Genomic DNA, 19103 nt, shown 5'->3' with positions numbered 1-19103 from the left:
TAACGGAACCGGAGCCGTTTTAAGCTTTAACCCCTTTACAGTCCCTGGTATCTGCTTTGCTGAGACCCAACCAAACCCAAGGGGAATACGATACCAAATGATGCCTTCAGAAGTCTTTTATCAGTATCAGAGCTCCTCTCACATGCGACTGCATGCCATGCCTCTCAAAAACAAGTGCGCAACACCGGCGCGAAAATGAGACTCTGCCTATGCTTTGGGAAAGCCCCTAAAGAATAAGGTGTCTAAAACAGTGCCTGCCGATATAATTATATCAAAATACCCAGAATAAATGATTCCTCAAGGCTAAATAAGTGTTAATATCAATCGATTTAGCCCAAAAAATGTCTACAGTCTAAATAAGCCCTTGTGAAGCCCTTATTTACAATCGTAATAAACATGGCTTACCGGATCCCATAGGGAAAATGACAGCTTCCAGCATTACATCGTCTTGTTAGAATGTGTCATACCTCAAACAGCAAAGGACTGCAAACTGTTCCCCCAACTGAAGTTAATGCTCTCAACAGTCCTGTGTGGAACAGCCATGGATTTTAGTTACGGTTGCTAAAATCATTTTCCTCATACAAACAGAATTCTTCATCTCTTTTCTGTTTCTGAGTAAATAGTACGTACCAGCACTATTTGAAAATAACAAACTCTTGATTGAATAATGAAAAACTACAGTTAAACACTAAAAAACTCTAAGCCATCTCCGTGGAGATGTTGCCTGTACAACGGCAAAGAGAATGACTGGGGTAGGCGGAGCCTAGGAGGGATCATGTGACCAGCTTTGCTGGGCTCTTTGCCATTTCCTGTTGGGGAGGAGAATATCCCACAAGTAAGGATGACGCCGTGGACCGGACACACCTATGTTGGAGAAAAACACACTTTTTCTAACTTTGACCCCCAAAATCTGTTACATATCTAAAACCACCAAAAAACACCCATGCTAAATAGTTTCTAAATTTTGTCCTGAGTTTAGAAATACCCAATGTTTACATGTCCTTTGCTTTTTTTGCAAGTTATAGGGCCATAAATACAAGTAGCACTTTGCTATTTCCAAACCATTTTTTTCCAAAATTAGCGCTAGTTACATTAGAACACTGATATCTTTCAGGAATCCCTGAATATCCCTTGACAAGTATATATTTTTTTTTAGTAGACATCCCAAAGTATTGATCTAGGCCAATTTTGGTATATTTCATACCACCATTTCACCGCCAAATGCGATCAAATACAAAAAATTGTTCACTTTTTCACAAATTTTTTCACAAACTTTAGGTTTCTCACTGAAATCATTTACAAACAGCTTGTGCAATTATGGCATAAATGGTTGTAAATTCCTCTCTGGGATCCCCTTTGTTCAGAAATAGCACACATATATGGCTTTGGCGTTGCTTTTTGGTAATTAGAAGGCCGCTAAATGCCACTGCGCACCACAAGTGTATCATGCCCAGCAGTTAAGGGGTTAATTAGGGAGCTTTTAGGGAGCTTGTAGGGTTAATTTTAGCTTTAGTGTAGTGTAGTAGACAACCCCAAGTATTGATCTAGGCACATTTTGGTATATTTCATGCCACCATTTCACCGCCAAATGCGATCAAATTAAAAAAAACTTAAAATTTTTCACAATTTTAGGTTTCTCACTGAAATCATTTACAAACAGCTTGTGCAATTATGGCACAAATGGTTGTAAATGCTTGTCTGGGATCCCCTTTGTTCAGAAATAGCAGACATATATGACTTTGGCGTTGCTTTCTGGTAATTAGAAGGCCACTAAATCCTGTTGCGCCTCACACGTGTATTATGGCTAGCAGTGAAAGGGTTAATTAGGGAGTTTGTAGTGAGCTTGCAGGGTTAATTTTAGCTTTAGTGTAGAGATCAGCCTCCCATCTGACACATCCCACCCCCTGATCCCTCCCAAACAGCTCCCTTCCCTCCCCCACCCCACAATTGTCCCCGCCATCTTAAGTACTGGCAGAAAGTCTGCCAGTACTAAAATAAAAGGGTTTTTAAAAAAAAAATGAAATTTTTTTTAGCATATTTACATATGCTACTGTGTAGGATCCCCCCCTTAGCCCCCAACCTCCCTGATCCCCCCCAAAACCGCTCTCTAACCCTCCCCTCTGCCTTATTGGGGGCCATCTTGGGTACTGGCAGCTGTCTGCCAGTACCCAGTTTACAATAAAAAGTGCTTTTTTGGGTTTTTTTTTTGTTTTTTTCTGTAGTGTAGCTTCCCCCAACCCCCCACCCCCCACAAACAAACCCCCACCACCTTGCTGATTGTTTGGATTTTAGTTTTTATTATATTTTTTATATCCCCATTTTCTGCAGTGTAGCGGTTCCCACCCGCTCCCTCCCCGTGCACGCGCCCGCCCCCACCCTCCCGTGCACGCGCGCGCGCCCGTGCGCGCCCCCAGCCACCCCCGCCCACGATCCCGCCCCCCTTCAGATCCACATGGCCATCGATGGCCGCCACCCGCCTCCCGGTCCGGCTCCCACCCACCAACGCAGGTAGCCACCGATCTCCGGTGCAGAGAGGGCCACAGAGTGGCTCTCTCTGCACCGGATGACTTAAAAAGGTTATTGCAGGATGCCTCCATATCGAGGCATCACTGCAATAACCGGAAAGCAGCTGGAAGCGAGCAGGATCGCTTCCAGCTGCTTTCCACACTGAGGACGTGCAGGGTACGTTCTCAGGCATTAACTGCCTTTTTTCTGAGGACGTACCCTGCACGTCCTCAGTCGTTAAGGGGTTAAAAGATAATGTCTTTACTACCCATTCCCTAGCTTTGCAACATTGTTATATCAATATACCAATCCACTTCAGGTCGTCCCTTACCTCAGTGCTTTTTACATTGCGCACAACAGTCAGTGCTAGTTCATTTGTGCCATGTAGATAACATTGTGCTCATTCCCGTGGAGAATGAAAATGGTTATGCAAGAACCAGCATTGATTGGCTAAAATGCATTTTGTAAAAAGCACTAATATAACGGGCAGTCTGCAGGGGCTTAGATACAGGTAATCATGGAGGTAAAATGTATATCAATATAACAGTGTTGGTTATGCAAAACTGGGGAATGTGTAATAAAGGGATTATCTGTCTTTTTAAATAATAACCATTTTCAAGTAGACTGTCCCTTTAACCTATTAAACAGGAGATAGTTCACCTCACAATCATTTCATAATTACCTATGTATTTCTAATGGTATACAACCAAATCAGTACTTTAAATTGATGTGATTCAAATAACATCCACTCTTTGAGATGGAGATCCAGTTAGAGGGAAAATTAGGAATCTCAGTTTCAGCTACACATCTGTTATGTCGTTAAGGGGTTAAGGAAAATAGCTGCAAACTCTGCATAGAATGCTTCTTTTCAGGTTTAAAGAATTCCTCAATTACATCAGTATACCAGGTATCTGTTGTATTGGTTTCACAACTGAAAACCACATACATCCCACAGGGTTTCAAAAAACATGTTTAATTACTAGAATATTATGGAAAAAATATAATATATTGATAATAGTAATACTAATTATAGTCATTGGGATACTTAGTGTGCATGGTCGCCGCTCCATCAGACATTAAAAGCATTACCAAAAATACTAAACCTTTTACTATATCAGATCCAGTTAATTGATGTGTACTAAATCAGGGTAATCCCCAATTGTATGACTCACTTCCTTTGAGAAAAGCTTAAAGGGACACTCAAGACAAAATATACTTTTATGATTCAGAAAGAGAATGCAGTTTAAGGCACTTTCCAATTTACTTCCATTATCAAATTGTGCAGTCTTTTATAATACACACTGTCTGGGGAACAAGTGCTTTCTGAACATGTGCACAAGCTCACAGGGTATACGTATACTAGCCTGTGATTGGCTAATGCCTGTCACATGCTACAAGGAGCTGGAAAATGAGAGACAAAATAAATTTTAGAGAAATAATATACTGCTTATTTAAAATTTAAAGTTGGTGTTAAATCATTGTCTTTTTATTATGCACTTGTTAATTATGGAATTATACTGCATTGAGTGATCATTTAAAGGACCACTAAAGTAGAAATTAAACTTTCATGATTCAGATACAGCATACAATTGTAAACAATTCTCCAATTCACATCCATTATCTAAAAATGCACAATCTTTTATATGCACTTTCTGAGGAATCAGCTCCTACTGAGCATATACAAGAATACACAGAATACAGTTATATGCATTTTACAATTGGCAACTGGGAAGGAAAATAAAACCAACTTTGAAATTTGTCAGAAATTGTTTTACTTACCATTGTGAAATTCAAACTAGGTGTTTTTACATTGTCTATTTATTATGCATTTACTGATTATGCCATGGGTCGACAAATCTATTTAAAATTTAGGAGACAGTAAGAATATTTAGAAGCCAGTGATATTTGTATATGCTGTGCAAAAGTCTTAGGCCACTATTAGATTTGTTATTTTAGCAGAGTTTTAATGACCATCCATGTTTATTTCCCAGTCTCTTTATTAAGACACAAACAGAAAATACAGGAAATATGTACACAAAATATAAAAAACACAATTTTCATAACAAAATAGCTGTTTCAGGCAAACGTCAGTATTTAGTGTAACCTCCCTTGGCACTAAGGACATCTTGAACAATTTTGGGGAGACTGTCCTGAAGTTTTCTGAAGTTATCTTCTGGTATATTATACCAGGCTTCTTTCAGCACTTCCCAGAGTTCTCCTTTAGATTTAGTTTTTTCTTTTATTTCATTCTCTGTGCCGCTGATCCCATACTGCCTCCATAATATTCAGGTCTGTGGAGGGAATTCAATGACTGTCAGTGTTTTATCAGCTGTTTTTCTCTCCAAATATGATTTCACTGCATTAGCAGTGTGCTCGGGATCATTATCATGCTGAAAAATAAAACCATTCCCAATCAGGCACTTTCCAGAAGGAATGGCAAGATGAATTAAAACCTGTCTGTACTTTTCAGCATTCATGATCCCATCAATTTCAACAATATTGCCAACACCATTGGCAGAAATGCAGCCCCAAACCATGGCAGACCCTTCACCATGTTTCACTGAAGGCCGCAAGCACTCATTCTTAAATCTCTCTCCAACTCTTCTTCTCACATATTGTCGACGATTGGACCCAAAAACTTCAAACTTGGATTTGTCACTCCATAATACTCTTTTCCACTGATTTTCATGCCAATCTTTGTGAGCTTTAGCATATCTTAGACTTTTCACCCTGTTCCCTTCCGAAAAAGTGGTTTCTTGGCTGCAACCCTTCCACAAAGACCATTCTTGATCAAGCTTCTTCGGACTGTAGAAGGGTCGACTTGGCATCTAGATGAAGCTGCCAGATGCTGAGTCTGGTCATGCTGGACTTCTTCCGGTCTCTCAAAGAAGAACTTCAGATTTTGAAAGTTTTCTTGGCCTTCCAGTGCTTGTTTGTCCTTGACCTGTCCTGATTCTTCAAATTTCTTTATAACAGCTTGAATTAGGGATGCACCGAAATGAAAATTCTGGACCAAACCCGATACCGAAAATTCAGGATGCCCCTGGCCGAAAACCGAAACAAAACCAATTTTTTTTTTCTTTTTTAACTACAGTGTGTGTGTGTAGCTGAGAGTAGGGGGTGTTAGGGTTACGTTAGGTTTAGAGTTAGGTTTAGGCAGGAAAGCTCCAACAAATAGTTGTGGTCACTTGTACCATAGGGCAGTGATTTTTAACCTTTTTTTTGCCGTGGCACACTTTTTTACATAAAAAAAATCCTGTGGCACTCCACCATCCCAAAATTTAAAAAAAAATCACACATTGTAGCCTAATACAGCATACATATATATATATATATATATATATATACACATACACACAAACACACACATACTGTATGTATTGTGCTGTTATGCCATGCCTCCTACAAACTACCCCTGCACTGGGAGTAAAAAACAAGCAAAGTTTAAAAAATATGTCACACTGTTGTCAGTCTGCCGTGGCACACCTGAGAATCTCTCACGGCACACTAGTGTGCCACGGCACACTGGTTGAAAAACACTGCCGTAGGGCGTGATCTGCAGTGAAACTGGTGGAGCTCTACAAGAGAGAGTGTGGTTGTAGCCAGACAACAATATGAGGTGGACATGTGTTTTGTTTTTGGGTGTAGTTATCCGTTGGATGGGCGTGGCTGCACCTGATCGTATCTCCACCAAGTTCCTGGTTCATGTCTCACACTGACCCATCAGATTATATGTCCGGAGCCCCAAATGGAGTCTGCCTGTCAGATATCACCAGGACCACCGGACTTAGCTACGACCTTACATGCAAGGTGGTTATAGAAAGTTATTGTGCTTTTTTTGTATACACTGTGTGGTGGGTGCTAATTTGTACCAACAGTGAGCTTGGGGCTTATGCATATATAGTGTGCATGCATATTTGTCTCAGGCGAATGGAATGTCTACGCACAAGAGGCTGATGTATGATCACTGTATATAAGGCTTATACATATTCACTGTGTGTGCTTTGGGCTGTGTCTGATAATATCAAGTGTTTATAAACATGTTACTTATCCTCCTTTGAATACTGTAATCAGAACTTTGGTTTCCTTCTAAAAAAAAAAAAAAAAGGGCACTGCTGGTTTCAAATATCATCATGTCATGGTACTTATGTGTGTGATCTGTGTACCATGCCAATGCTGTGCTGCTCCCCTTATGCTAAGGATAGACATGTAACTCAATAGAACAGGGGATGGCTGTACATTTTTAGCCATTTTGGTCCTCTTTGTGCCAAAATTGGAATTGCACATTTTCGGTCGCCCAAATTTTAGTGCATCGCTAGTATTATTCTTTATTTAGTTCTGTGTAACAGAATCAGATTTAACCGTTTTTTGTTTTTTTAACAGTAAGTCAAGTAATGAACTCAAACAGCAGCTCTAGGCTGGTATCAAATTTGAAATATGCTACACAATAATTTTACCGAAAATAAAAGGCAAAAAAAACGAAAAACGAAATAACCAAAAATGCTATTTTCGGCCAAAACTTTCTGCGGCCGAAATTTCGGTGCATCCCTAGCTTGAATACCACATCTTGAGTATCTAGTTTGTTTGCCGATTTCCCTTTGATGCTGATGCAAAAGTATGATTTTATGCCTGTCAAATTTTGTGATCTTTGTCATTTTGAATGGAATGATGTGATTTAAAGTTGGTCTTATTAGCAAGCTTCCAATTAATTAAACTCATACCACATGTGTATGTAATGCTCAAGCATGTCTTGCTCAAACCTGGTGTAATATACCTTTTTCAAGCAATCGTTTTGACATGAAATAGTAGGACAAATACAGGTGTTAGCAATGACATTAATTAGGGTTCTATTCCATTTAGGTTTACGAGAGTCAGGTTCCAGCTACTATTGCTCAAGTGTAAAAGGGAGGTAACAATAAGTACTTGCCACTTTAGCTTATAGAAGCTGTTTTTTTTCTGGGGTTTTTTTTTTTTTAATGGTAATTACTTCAGCCATTACCATTTTATTGTGGCAGCTTCCTACCTGATAAAAGCACACCCTGCTTGTCAAGTCAAGTCAAGAATACTTTATGATCATGACATTATGATTAGTGCTCCCACCTCTATTAAAAAAAAAAAAAAAAAAAAAAAACACTGTCGAGCAAGCTTGTGCAGAGCCGGGTTTGCATTTACCTTAGATCACAGCTCTATGATAATAGGCTGTTAAGCAAGCTTGTTTCTGACTAAATCTCTGACAAATTATGCTTATATTTTGCACTGATATTTTAAAATGTAAAGCAAAAAAAAAAAAGGGTTTGGTTTTTAAGATTTCAGTCTGTGAACATCCAAAATATAAGAGACCACATCAATACTCTCACACTGAAAGTAGAGGTACATCGTAAAACCACTTCCTTACAGAAAGCAGCCAGGTGTCCTAAAATGTCTTCTACCTAAATATTTAGGCAGGTTCCTAGATTGTGGACAAATGTGTTGAGCCCTGTTATATACAGATACAAATCCCCAAATCCGGAATTTCATAATCCAAACTTATTCTGAAATCCAAACTTTTTAATTAATATTTTTTTTTAAATAAAATGATCAAAAATTACTATTTACCCCACCTGCAAGTCACATTCTTATCACCCTGTGTCTGTTTTGTTTTTTCGTGTGTTCTAAAATGCAAATAATAGTCTATATTTATTCAAAACAACAAATATTACATTTCTGATTACAGTGCTGTACTATCTTTTTGAGGGTACTGATATGAAAAAGTATTAAAAATGATGTAAAACTACCTTTAGGTTTTAGGTTCTATGTATAAGCTGTTTTATTAAATGTAAATATTGCATAAATGACATTAGATATCCCCTCTCCAAACTGTCCCATTTTAAAGATGCAAATATTCCAAAATCCAAACTATTTTGAAATCCAAACCTTTCCCAGTCCCAAGCAGTTTGGATAAAGGGTTTTCTAATTGTACATATATACACTTACACACCATGAAAATGTAACAATTGCTGCTTTAATTTTTAGGTGGGTTCTGAAACATCCACCAATGTGTGAATTGCCTAGCAGACCAGGTGTTTGACCTTATGCTAAAAGGATATGAAACCAATTTTTTTTTCTTTCATGATTCAGATAGAGCATTCAATTTTAACCCCTTAACGACCGAGGACGTGCCAGGAACGTCCTACAAAAAAACACCCTTAACGACCAAGGATGTTCCTGGCCCGTCCTCTGGTCTTTCAAGCGGTGGAAGCGATCCTGACCGCTTCCAGCCGCTTTTATGGTATTGCAGTGATGCCTCAATATTGAGGCATTTTGCAATACCATTTTTTTACAAACCAATGCAGAGAGAGCCACTCTGTTGCCCTCTCTGCACCGGTAGCAATGGTGCCGATCGGATATTCGTTGGTGGGTGGGAGCATTGGCGGTGGGCGGCCCATCACAATCCGGCATCCGGTTCCTGTTTGTGCAATGTGCACACCAGGTGCCGGGAGTGACTTGTGTGTGGCGCGCGTGCAGCAACCACTGCCACCAATGAAAAAGTATAAGAAGGAGGGCGAGGGGGAAAATACAAATTGGAAAAGCTGGGAGGGGGAGAGCTGCTACACTATGGATAAATTACATTTAAAAAAAAAAAAACTTTTGTTTTTGGGACAAAATGTGTACTGGCAGACAGCTGCCAGTACCCAAGATGGCGGCAAATAGGCAGTGGGGGAGGGTTAGAGAGCTGTTTTGGGAAGATCAGGGAGGTTGGGGGCTTAGGGGGGTCCATCAGAGCTACATAATTATAAAAATAATAATAAAAAAAAAAGCATTTTATTTCAGACTGGCAGACTTTCTGCCAGTACTCAACATGGCGGGGACAATTGTGGGGTGGAGAAGGGAAGAGAGCTGTTTGGGAGCGATCAGGGGGTGGGATGTGTCAGTTGGGAAGCTGATCTCTACACTAAAGCTAAAATTAACCCTGCAAACTCCCTACAAGCTACCTAATTAACCCCTTCACTGCTGGGCATAATACGTCTGCTAATATGTCTGCTAATTCTGAACAAAGGGGATCCCAGAGAAGCATTTACAATCATTTGTGCCATAATTGCACAAGCTGTTTGTAAATAATTTCAAATAATTTTTGAGAAACATAAAGTTTGTGAAAATGTGAACAATCTTTTTTAATTGAACGCATTTGGCGGTGAAATGGTGGCATGAAATATACCAAAAGGGGCCTAGATCAATACTTTGGGTTGTCTACTATACTACACTAAAGCTAAAATTAACCCTACAAGCTCCCTACAAGATCACTAATTAACCCCTTCTCTGCAGGGCATAATACATGTGTGGTGCGAAGCGGCATTTAGCGGCATTCTAATTACCAAAAAGCAACGCCAAAGCCATGTATGTCTGCTATTTCTGAAGAAAGGTGATCCAAGAGAAGCATTTACAACCATTTGTGCCATAATTGCACAAGCTGTTTGTAAATAATTTCAGTGAGAAACCTAAAGTTTGAGAAAAAGTTTGTGAAAAAGTGAACGATTTATTTTATTTGATCGCATTTGTTGGTGAAATAGTGGCATGAAATATACCAAAATGGGCCTAGATCAATACTTTGGGGTGTCTTCTAAAAAAAAATATATACATGTCAAGGGATATTCAGGGATTCTTGAAAGATATCAGTGTTCCAATGTAACTAGCGCTAATTTTTGAAAAAAAAAAAAAAAATGGTTTGGAAATACCAAAGTGCTACTTGTATTTATTGCCCTATAACTTAATAAACAAAGCAAAGAACATGTAAACATTGTGTATTTCTAAACTCAGGACAAAATTTAGAAACTATTTAGCATAGGAGTTTTTTTGGTGGTTGTAGATGTGTAACAGATTTTGGGGGTCAAAGTTAGAAAAAGTGTGTTTTTTTTCAATTTTTTTCATCATATTTTATATATTTTTTTTATAGTAAATTATAAGATATGATGAAAATAATGGCATCTTTAGAAAGTCCATTTAATGGCGAGAAAAACGGTATATAATATGTGTGGGTACAGTAAATGAGTAAGAGGAAAATTACAGCTAAACACAGCAGAAATGCAAAAATAGCCTTGGTCCCATACGGTCAACAAATGGAAAAGTGCTCTGGTCACGAAGGGGTTAAGCAACTTTCTAATTTACTGCTTTTTCTTCCTTCTCTTGATATATGTTTATTTGAAAAAGCAGGAATGTAAGCTAGGAGTTGGCCCATTTTTGGTTCAGCACCCTGGGTAGCGCTTGCCGATTAGTAGATACATTTAGCAACCGCTACCCAGGTTCTGAACCAAAAATTGTCCGGCTCCTAAGCTTACATTCCTGCTTTTCAACTAAAGATACAAAGAGACCAAAAAAATGGTAAAAGGAATAAATTAGAAAGTTGCTTAAAATTGCATGCTCTATCTGAATCATGAAAATTCTGAAAAATGTGGGTTTCATATCCCTTTAATGTAAGCTCAAACTACCTGCAAAACTATTTAGGAGATTACAGTGCCGATAGAGGCAAGTTAAAGAAAGAGTTTCAATAGTTTTAGAGAGCGAGGAATAAGTGAAAGTAATAGTATCAGTAGAGAGAGGAATGGAAATATAAAAGGTTTTCAGTGCCATAGAAAGTAGAGAAGGGGTCCCTAGAAATACAGAAAGATCATGTGAAATAAAAAACAAATACGCCAACAGACCTGGTATAATTGGGAAAGTATGCGAGTCCTTGGAAGGGAAGAGTTACAAGACTGACACAGCATCACATGCACTTCAGCCATTACTCCCTTTCTTGTAGCTGCAACCCTACTACAGCAAGGTGAGCTGACAGGACCCTAAGATAAGATTCAGTTCATTGATGCAAGTGTTCAGGAGGGTAAATTATTGCAGTGAATTTGGTGTGCACATGTAGCAACAAGGGTTAAGACAATGTTGTACAGGTATTCAAGGCAATCAAGAGGTTAAAACACTGATGCATAATATGTAAAAAAAATCATGTAGCCACCTGAAAACTTCTGGCTGGCACTATTATATATGACACACAGCTTTCAGGCTTATAACCACCTGTAGTTAGTAGTGTAAAGGCTATCAGTTTGAGCATTAAACTTAATAAATACTAAATATTAATAGAAATAATTTGTTTCCTGTTCATATCTCTACATCTCCTGCTGAAGAGTTAGATACACTTTTTTTAATTACACACCATGTTACAAGATATACAAGGAAGTTGCTTAATAATTCTTTAATGTGACAACTATAATATTTTGCATGCATTTTTGTACTAGAGATTTCATTCTGTACTAGTGATGCGTTTTTTTAGGGGGGTTCACCTTCATTATATATAGTTTATTGCACTTAAATGTTTAGAGGTGGTTAAATGCGTCATGCAAATGCAACTAGATAAAATAGCTAGAAACAGCATTATGTATGCAAAAAGATTATACTAACGGCTAAGACAGTATTATTTGAATCAAATATTATCTAGGGCAATGAGTAAGCCTAGGTAATTGAGTGGTCAGACTAAGACTGTTGATTAGTTATCGTTTGTTAGTTTTGTAACAAAAATGGAAAACAAATTGGAAAGTCGGTTGTGTTTTTTCTTCTTCTTTTGCTTAAAGTTTTGTTTCTCAACCTGTGGTGATTTTACCCCTGGGTACAGGGAGCATTGGTAAGGGGTACTACGTAGCCTAACTTTTCATTATTTTTTCCCTGATAAAGGTAATGTAAACATTAAATATAGAACGCAAATCAGCGTTTCCCAGTTTTACGCTGATGCACCCTTAATAGGCCAGAATACTCTGCCCGGATAATCAGCTGCTCATTCACTATGACTAACTCACCTGTACTAAGGTAATGAAATCCTTAGACTCTTGTAGGTTAGTGAGATTTGAGGACCCCTTTGTTGGGGTTAAAGGGACAATAAAGTCAAAAAAATTATTTCATGATTCAGATAGAACAGGCAATTTTGAACAACTTTTCAATTTACTTCTGTCATCAAATTTGCTTCATTATCTTTGTATCTTTTATTGAAGAGTAAAACTAGGTAGGCTAAAAAGAGCTCAGGAGTGTGCACGTGTCTTTAGTACTCTTTGGCAGCAGTGTTTTACAACATTGTATAACAAAGCTACAAATAATGTTGCAAAACACTACTGCCATAGAGTACTAAAGACACGTGCACACTCCTGAGCTCTTTTTAGCCTACCTAGTTTTACTCTTCAATAAAAGATACCAAGAGAACAAAGCAAATTTGATAACAGAAGTAAATTGGAAAGTTGTTTCAAATTGCACGCTCTAGCGGAATCACAAAATATAATTTTTTTTACTTTACTGTCCCTTTAAACACACAGTAGTACAGGGTCAATAGTCTTAAAATGACATATTCTAACAAGTTATAGCATGTCATTTTTTAACTATTATCACCCTTTAATGGGGCAGTATTTTGACATTTTATTAGACATATCTTACATATTTTTCATAGTTTAATACTATTTACAATGCATAAACGTATACAGGTAATAGATGCAGATTTTATTTGAGAAATAAGTTTTTACCTTCAGAGCTTTAAATATAAATTATTGTATTATCTATATCCATTTTAATAGGGGCCTGTAATGTAACTCATTGTTTTTCCATTGATTAACATTGTATAAGTTCATTTTAAACCGTTTTTTTTTTTTTGCAACAGCAATTTACTTCTATTTGCTTTGTTCTCGTGGCATCATTTGTTGAAGAGTAAAGTAGTTTGATAGCAACTCAGGAGCGTGCATGTGCCTTTAGCAGTCTACGACAGCAGTGTTTGCAATTACGTATAACATTTTTACAAACATTGTTGCTAACACTGCTGCCAGATGGCTAAAGCCACATGCACACTCCTCAACTCCCCAAGAATTAGTCTTTAACAAAGGATACTAAGGAAAACTCATAATATAAGTAAATTGTCATGCTCCAGTTTTTAGTCTGAGACAGTAAATTACCCACCTAGACTGAAAGCATAATACAAGTAATATCTGTTCTGCTTTATGACAGGAGTTGAGAAACATGGAAAGATTCTATCCTAGGCGTGTGCAAAAGGTAGATGATAATATATATTAGTAGATCTCTAAGTGCTGACGAGTTGATCACTGATAGCAGTGATAGTATGAGCTCCAGTTAAAAGAAATGTAAAAATGTGTTTTGCACAAGTTTACTCTACTCAATAATATTAGTCTGTGTTAAACAAAGATTAATATTGTATGCTCAGATTGTTCATGCTTAGGGCTAGATTCTCCTATAATCACGCTCAAAATAACTCATACGCACTGATCCCCATATTCAGTAAACTACTGTGCGCCTTTAATTGCGCAAATCTGAAATAAATCTGTTCGCCTTCGCCTAGGGGCATGGCGCGCTCCCAAAAGTGCTAATACACAGGCGTAACTTTAGATGCAGACATAGAAATACGACTTGTTTGGAATTCATCATTGCTTTGCGCCGATAGGGAACTGAAATTTCGGCTTCAATTGCGTGTTGTATATTTCGCCATACAGACTGAGGCGAACACCATTATAATACATGCTTTTACATCTTGTGATGCAGTACTTTCTTCTTTTAACTAATTTTTCAAAGGCTCAGCGACAAAAAGAGACTTATTGCAAGAAATTTGCGCTTCCACGGGCGCATATGGGTACAAACAGTTTTTTATATATATATCGATATATTGATATATTTATTTTTGTGATCTTCAATTATCAACATATGGCAAAAACAGCACAAAAACATTATATAATATATATAAGCTAAATAGTTACCTAAAAAACGCTTTTTTAATAAACAAAACATTGCGGCGTAAATATTTATAGGGATGTACTGTGATAAATAGGGAGTAAATAGGGAGTAAATGTTTTTTGCCGACAGGTGAAATTTATCATTATTACGCCCCAGCTCACCTGCGCAAAGTTACGTCTATTTTTGTGATAAATTCAGGCACACGTGCGCTTCTCCGGAGGCGAGCTGGGGCGCAGTTACAGACGAAGCACATACAGAGTTCGCCTAGCCTTTGATAAATCTAGCCCTTAGTACATGCACTAGTAGATCACACTGACAAAATTCACAAAAAAAATTAACACCATCTCACTAAAGAGTGGGCAGCCCTGCTTTATAGCCTTCCTTTCAAACAAATACCTACTGCAGTGGCCCCCAAAATATTTTATACCTATGTGTTGTGATAGCTTTGACACACTTCTGAAATTCATGTGATACCCTCTCAATTGTTTTGCAACTTCTGGAGAAGGATTTGCTTAAAGGGACATGCAAGTCAGAATTAAACTTTCAATAATTCAGATGGAGCATGCAATTTTAAGAGACTATTCAATGTACTATTATCAAATTTACTTTGTTCTTTTGGTGTCCTTTGCTGAAAAGCATACCTAAGTAGGGCCAGGAGCAGCAATGCACTACTGGGGGCTAGCTGGTGATTGGTGGTTACACACATATGCCTCTCCTTATTGGTTTACCAGACGTGTTCAGCTAAATCCCAGTAGTGCATTGCTTGTGTGGAGATGACTTTAAAGATGGGCCTGATTATATAACCCTGACAAAATGATCTAAGAAGTCGTGTAAGTACAACAATGTCCCTCAATTTTAGAAAAGTACATTTAGCTTGAGAGTTGTTTATCTCAATGCACAGGGTTCTGGGTGTGAAGAGAGACATCTACATTACAATATAATGCTCAAAAAAGCCTTCAAAGAAGAGCAGTGAGTATTTCATCATCAGGCCCAGTGGTTAAACACATATTTGTGCAAACAAGCGTGCATCAGTAAAACATTCTAAAACAGTACAGCAATTTCTTGTTGCATGTATAAATCCATTTAATGTAATACAAGAGTATAGCAAGGATTATAGAATTACCAACAAAAATACATATTAGGTACTAGTGATAGGCTTTAAATATTACAACTAAGCATTTAATTGTTACATTTAAATGTAACAATTAAATTATTTTAAATTTATAGGACAATATAGAAATACCTGGTCTCAGACCATCTCTAGTATGCAAAGTTACACATTTTTTGATAAAAAAATGCATTTCAAGTTAAAGACAGTTTACTTTGAAAGAATGATACCATGAGCAAATGTGAGAGGCTTTTTAACCTAAATCTTAATCCCATTTGATATCCCACAGTGGTGCATTTCAAATTTCAGTAAAAGCATTTTGCAATATATATTTCTAAAAAGCTTCTATTGAAAGGTATCAGACGTTTTATGATAACTCTTCCTATGCATGTGACCCACAAAGTAAACATCTTTAGATGGAAAGCACATGCATTCCAGTCTTATGCATGTCACAAGTCCCTGATGGTGACCCATTGCATTATGTCACGCTTCTCAGAGCCTGGGAAAGAGGGGAACGTCTGTGCAAATTATTTAGCGCCATATACTTACTAAAAAGCATTTTGTAAACTGATATATATCACAAAATTATTTACTATAAATTTAATATGCACTGATGTAGATTTTAAATGTGTGTTTATGTTCCTTCAAGAATGTAGCAACCAAAATGACCTATATTTAAAATATTTCTTTAGAACCACTATCTAACATATACCCCAAATTAAAGATTGTCTCAAGAATACGATTTATTACATAATATGCTTTAAAGATTTTACTTTATATCTGTCAAAGTTTATTCATCACAATTTTGGCAGATTTAAATACATTTTAGTGAACCAATAGGCCTTCAAAACGTTTACAATCTTACATCCTGCAATACGAACCCACTTAACCAACTAAAATATATCAGAATCACCTTAATATTCTCTCTGGGACCAATATTGCAATAAAGTATTTTCCTGTTTCTCTAGCAATATCATATGGGAGACATACGGCATGTCAGCAAAAGTTCATGTTTCTATGGCAGTTGTAAACTTTTCTACTTGCCCTGTTTAGTATGTTAGCTGTAGACAGAGAACAAAATGTATTTTTTCATTGTCTCTAGGGATTTCTATCAAAGGCGTCTGGTCGCAGTGTCATCTCTACGGAATTATGATTATTGAAAGTTTTTTTTGCATATGCAGTATTTTAAAGGGACAGTCAAGTCAAAATTAAACTTTCATGATTCAAATAGAGCATGCAACTTTAAAAGACATTTCAATCTACTTATATTAGCAATGTTACTTTGTTCACTTAGTATCCTTTGTTGAAATGTATACCTAGGTAGGCTCAGGAGCAGCAATGCACTACTGGGAACTAGCTGGTAACTACAAGCATATGCCTCTTGACACTGTATTCATCTAGCTCCCAGTAGTGCACTGCTGATCTGTAGTCTTTAACACCTTTGCAACAAATAATGATATGCAAATCAATATGGCAACAATAAAATGCTGTAGCATATTAAAGAATTTTCTTTTTGTAATTGTTTCTCCCTTTAAATCTACTGTGTCAATTAGAGAAAGTTGAATAAAGGGGAAATGTAAAATTAAGGCATATATAAAAAAAAAATATGAAGGGTTAAATTGGGACATCTTTATCAGTTTTACCACAAAAGGACATATATTTCTATATTTACTGTTTATTATCTGCATTACCTTGGGCCCTAAAAATACTGGCCTTTTTATCAATGGGCTAAAGTAAGCCAAAAGTAATAGTAACTGTATTTACTTTTTTGTGCAACATCATTTGTGTAATCTGTATTTTTCGTGCTTTAATCTATAGCCTTTAATAAGCAAAGTATTGCATAAAATGAGGACAGGCAAAGTTACCCTGGTTAATTCATTGTAGTGCATTTGACAGGGAGCATGACAGTATCTGTGATCTGACAGTTCCAAGGTTAATAGCTTCAGAACTATCATAAAAGGGGCTGCAACCCCCCTTAAATGACTGACCATTCAGGAGTTATAACAGTAACAAATAATTCAAATAATTACAAAGTTAAATGATGTAATCGTGACACTCTGATATCAGTGATAGGGCACACAATGAGTTAATGCAGCAAACACTTGGCTACCAGGAGGGGTTACCTGTGGCAGCCAATTAGTTAACACAGTAATATCAGCTGTACTGCGTTAATAATGGCGGGGATTAGCTCGGTTATTTAGCTCTGCTTGCTATGGGCGGGCAGAGCGGAGTTATGGGGTCGCAGTGACCGAGTAGCTAGCTAGCTAGCTAGCTAGCTGGGCGGGCGGCCTAGTCTCACTTTCCTAGCAAGGGAAAAACCGCAAGCCTGAAAAAAAATATATATATACCTCATGATACCGGTGAAAATACACAAATAAACAATGCGCCATTAGGGCCGGGCACCAAACAACTGGCCGCAAAGGCCACTCACTTTCACTAACACGATTCATGCAGCAAGTGGACAGCTATATAGTAATAGGTGCGGCCACCTAGGTAACATATATTAACAGTACTGCACCCAAGTGGACCTTTGCACGTCGTTTAATGTTCGTTTATAATCGCCGCGCTGATTTACTGACTCCGCCATTTTTCTCTCAAGTCCTCCACCATCTCACACTCTATGGGTGTGAGGACAGCCGAGGAGCTGTCGCGTCATCCAGAAATTATGAGCGCAAGGAAAACAAAATCAAGTACACAACGTTTATCGGCAACAAAAAAAATACGACTTATCGTTACATTTACTATAAAATATAAAGGGGTAAACGGTAGATGTCAAACAGAAGCCTCCTCACCTTGTCAGCTGGCTGGGCCCAGGGGCATAAGATTTATCCGTTGCTCCGAACAGCCTCAGGTGTCATATTTTTACAGAGTCCCTCCTGTATAGTTTTGTTTTTGTCTATTTTTTTTTGCCCCCCTCTTCCTCTGTCTGCACAATCCAGCTTCTGGGATAAGCGGGCTGGCAAAGCAGACAGAAACACAGGAGAAGGAGGACTCTAGTGGTGAATACTGGAGTTATCGTTGCATCTTTTTTTTTTCTTTGCTGGAATATAATTTACATGTCCATTGTGCATTGTCCAAGTTAGTAATAAATGGCAAACGAAAGTATTAACTATAAAAATACTATTATTCTCTTCACACACAGACTGGGCCGTGAATACAAATTCAGTTGTATTTATTATATTATATTCAGGTCTTTTCTATTTTTCCAAAAGTGTGGATAAGGAAAGTTTTCTTTAGTCTGTTAGTGGCTTGCAGTTTGTGCATATATATTGTAAAACTAAATATATAGCCATATTATTTGCCCAGAACCTAGGTATTCTTGTATTCCTGTATTCCTGTTATCAGAAATACTTATCGTAAAAAAATAAATACATAAAAAAAAAAAATTGCAAGTGGTATTATTTACCAGTTAAATTATCACCTAATAGAATTTGTGACAGTGACATTATCAGCCTAACCCTGATATTGACATACATTAACCTTATGCATCCTGTCGTTTGGTTCATCTAGCTCCCAGTAATGCATTTTTGCTCCTTCAATAAAAGATACCAAGAAAATGAAACAAAAGGGATAATAGAAATAAATTGGACAATTGCTTAAAAATGTATGCTCTTCAGTATTCTCCACAAACAATGTGCCAGTCGGATGGTATTATAAAATAGCAGAGTGGGAGAAATCTAATACTTAGTAATATTAAAACATTTTCTATTATCCAAAACACAAATTAATTGCATAATTTAATATACATGTA

General features: G+C 37.4%; 1 protein-coding gene across 4 annotated transcripts in view; it reads right to left on the bottom strand.

Moving 5' to 3' along the window:
• The window catches only part of ZMYND11 (zinc finger MYND-type containing 11), a 375736-nt gene extending 357398 nt beyond the window's left edge, over positions 1-18338 (bottom strand). For 3 of the 4 annotated variants that reach the window (XM_053713832.1, XM_053713834.1, XM_053713835.1), the window contains exon 1: positions 18145-18338. The gene's annotated coding sequence lies outside the window, so the exon portion shown is untranslated. Of the gene's footprint in view, positions 1-17880; positions 17954-18144 lie in introns of those variants that run through there. The other variant, XM_053713833.1, reaches the window with a different exon arrangement.
• Between the last annotated feature and the right edge of the window lie 765 nt (positions 18339-19103).

The sequence above is a fragment of the Bombina bombina genome, chromosome 5 (genome assembly GCF_027579735.1).
Source record: "Bombina bombina isolate aBomBom1 chromosome 5, aBomBom1.pri, whole genome shotgun sequence".
NCBI lineage: Eukaryota > Metazoa > Chordata > Amphibia > Anura > Bombinatoridae > Bombina > Bombina bombina.
Note: the sequence above shows the minus strand (reverse complement) of the source record. Positions and strands in the feature narration are given on the sequence as shown.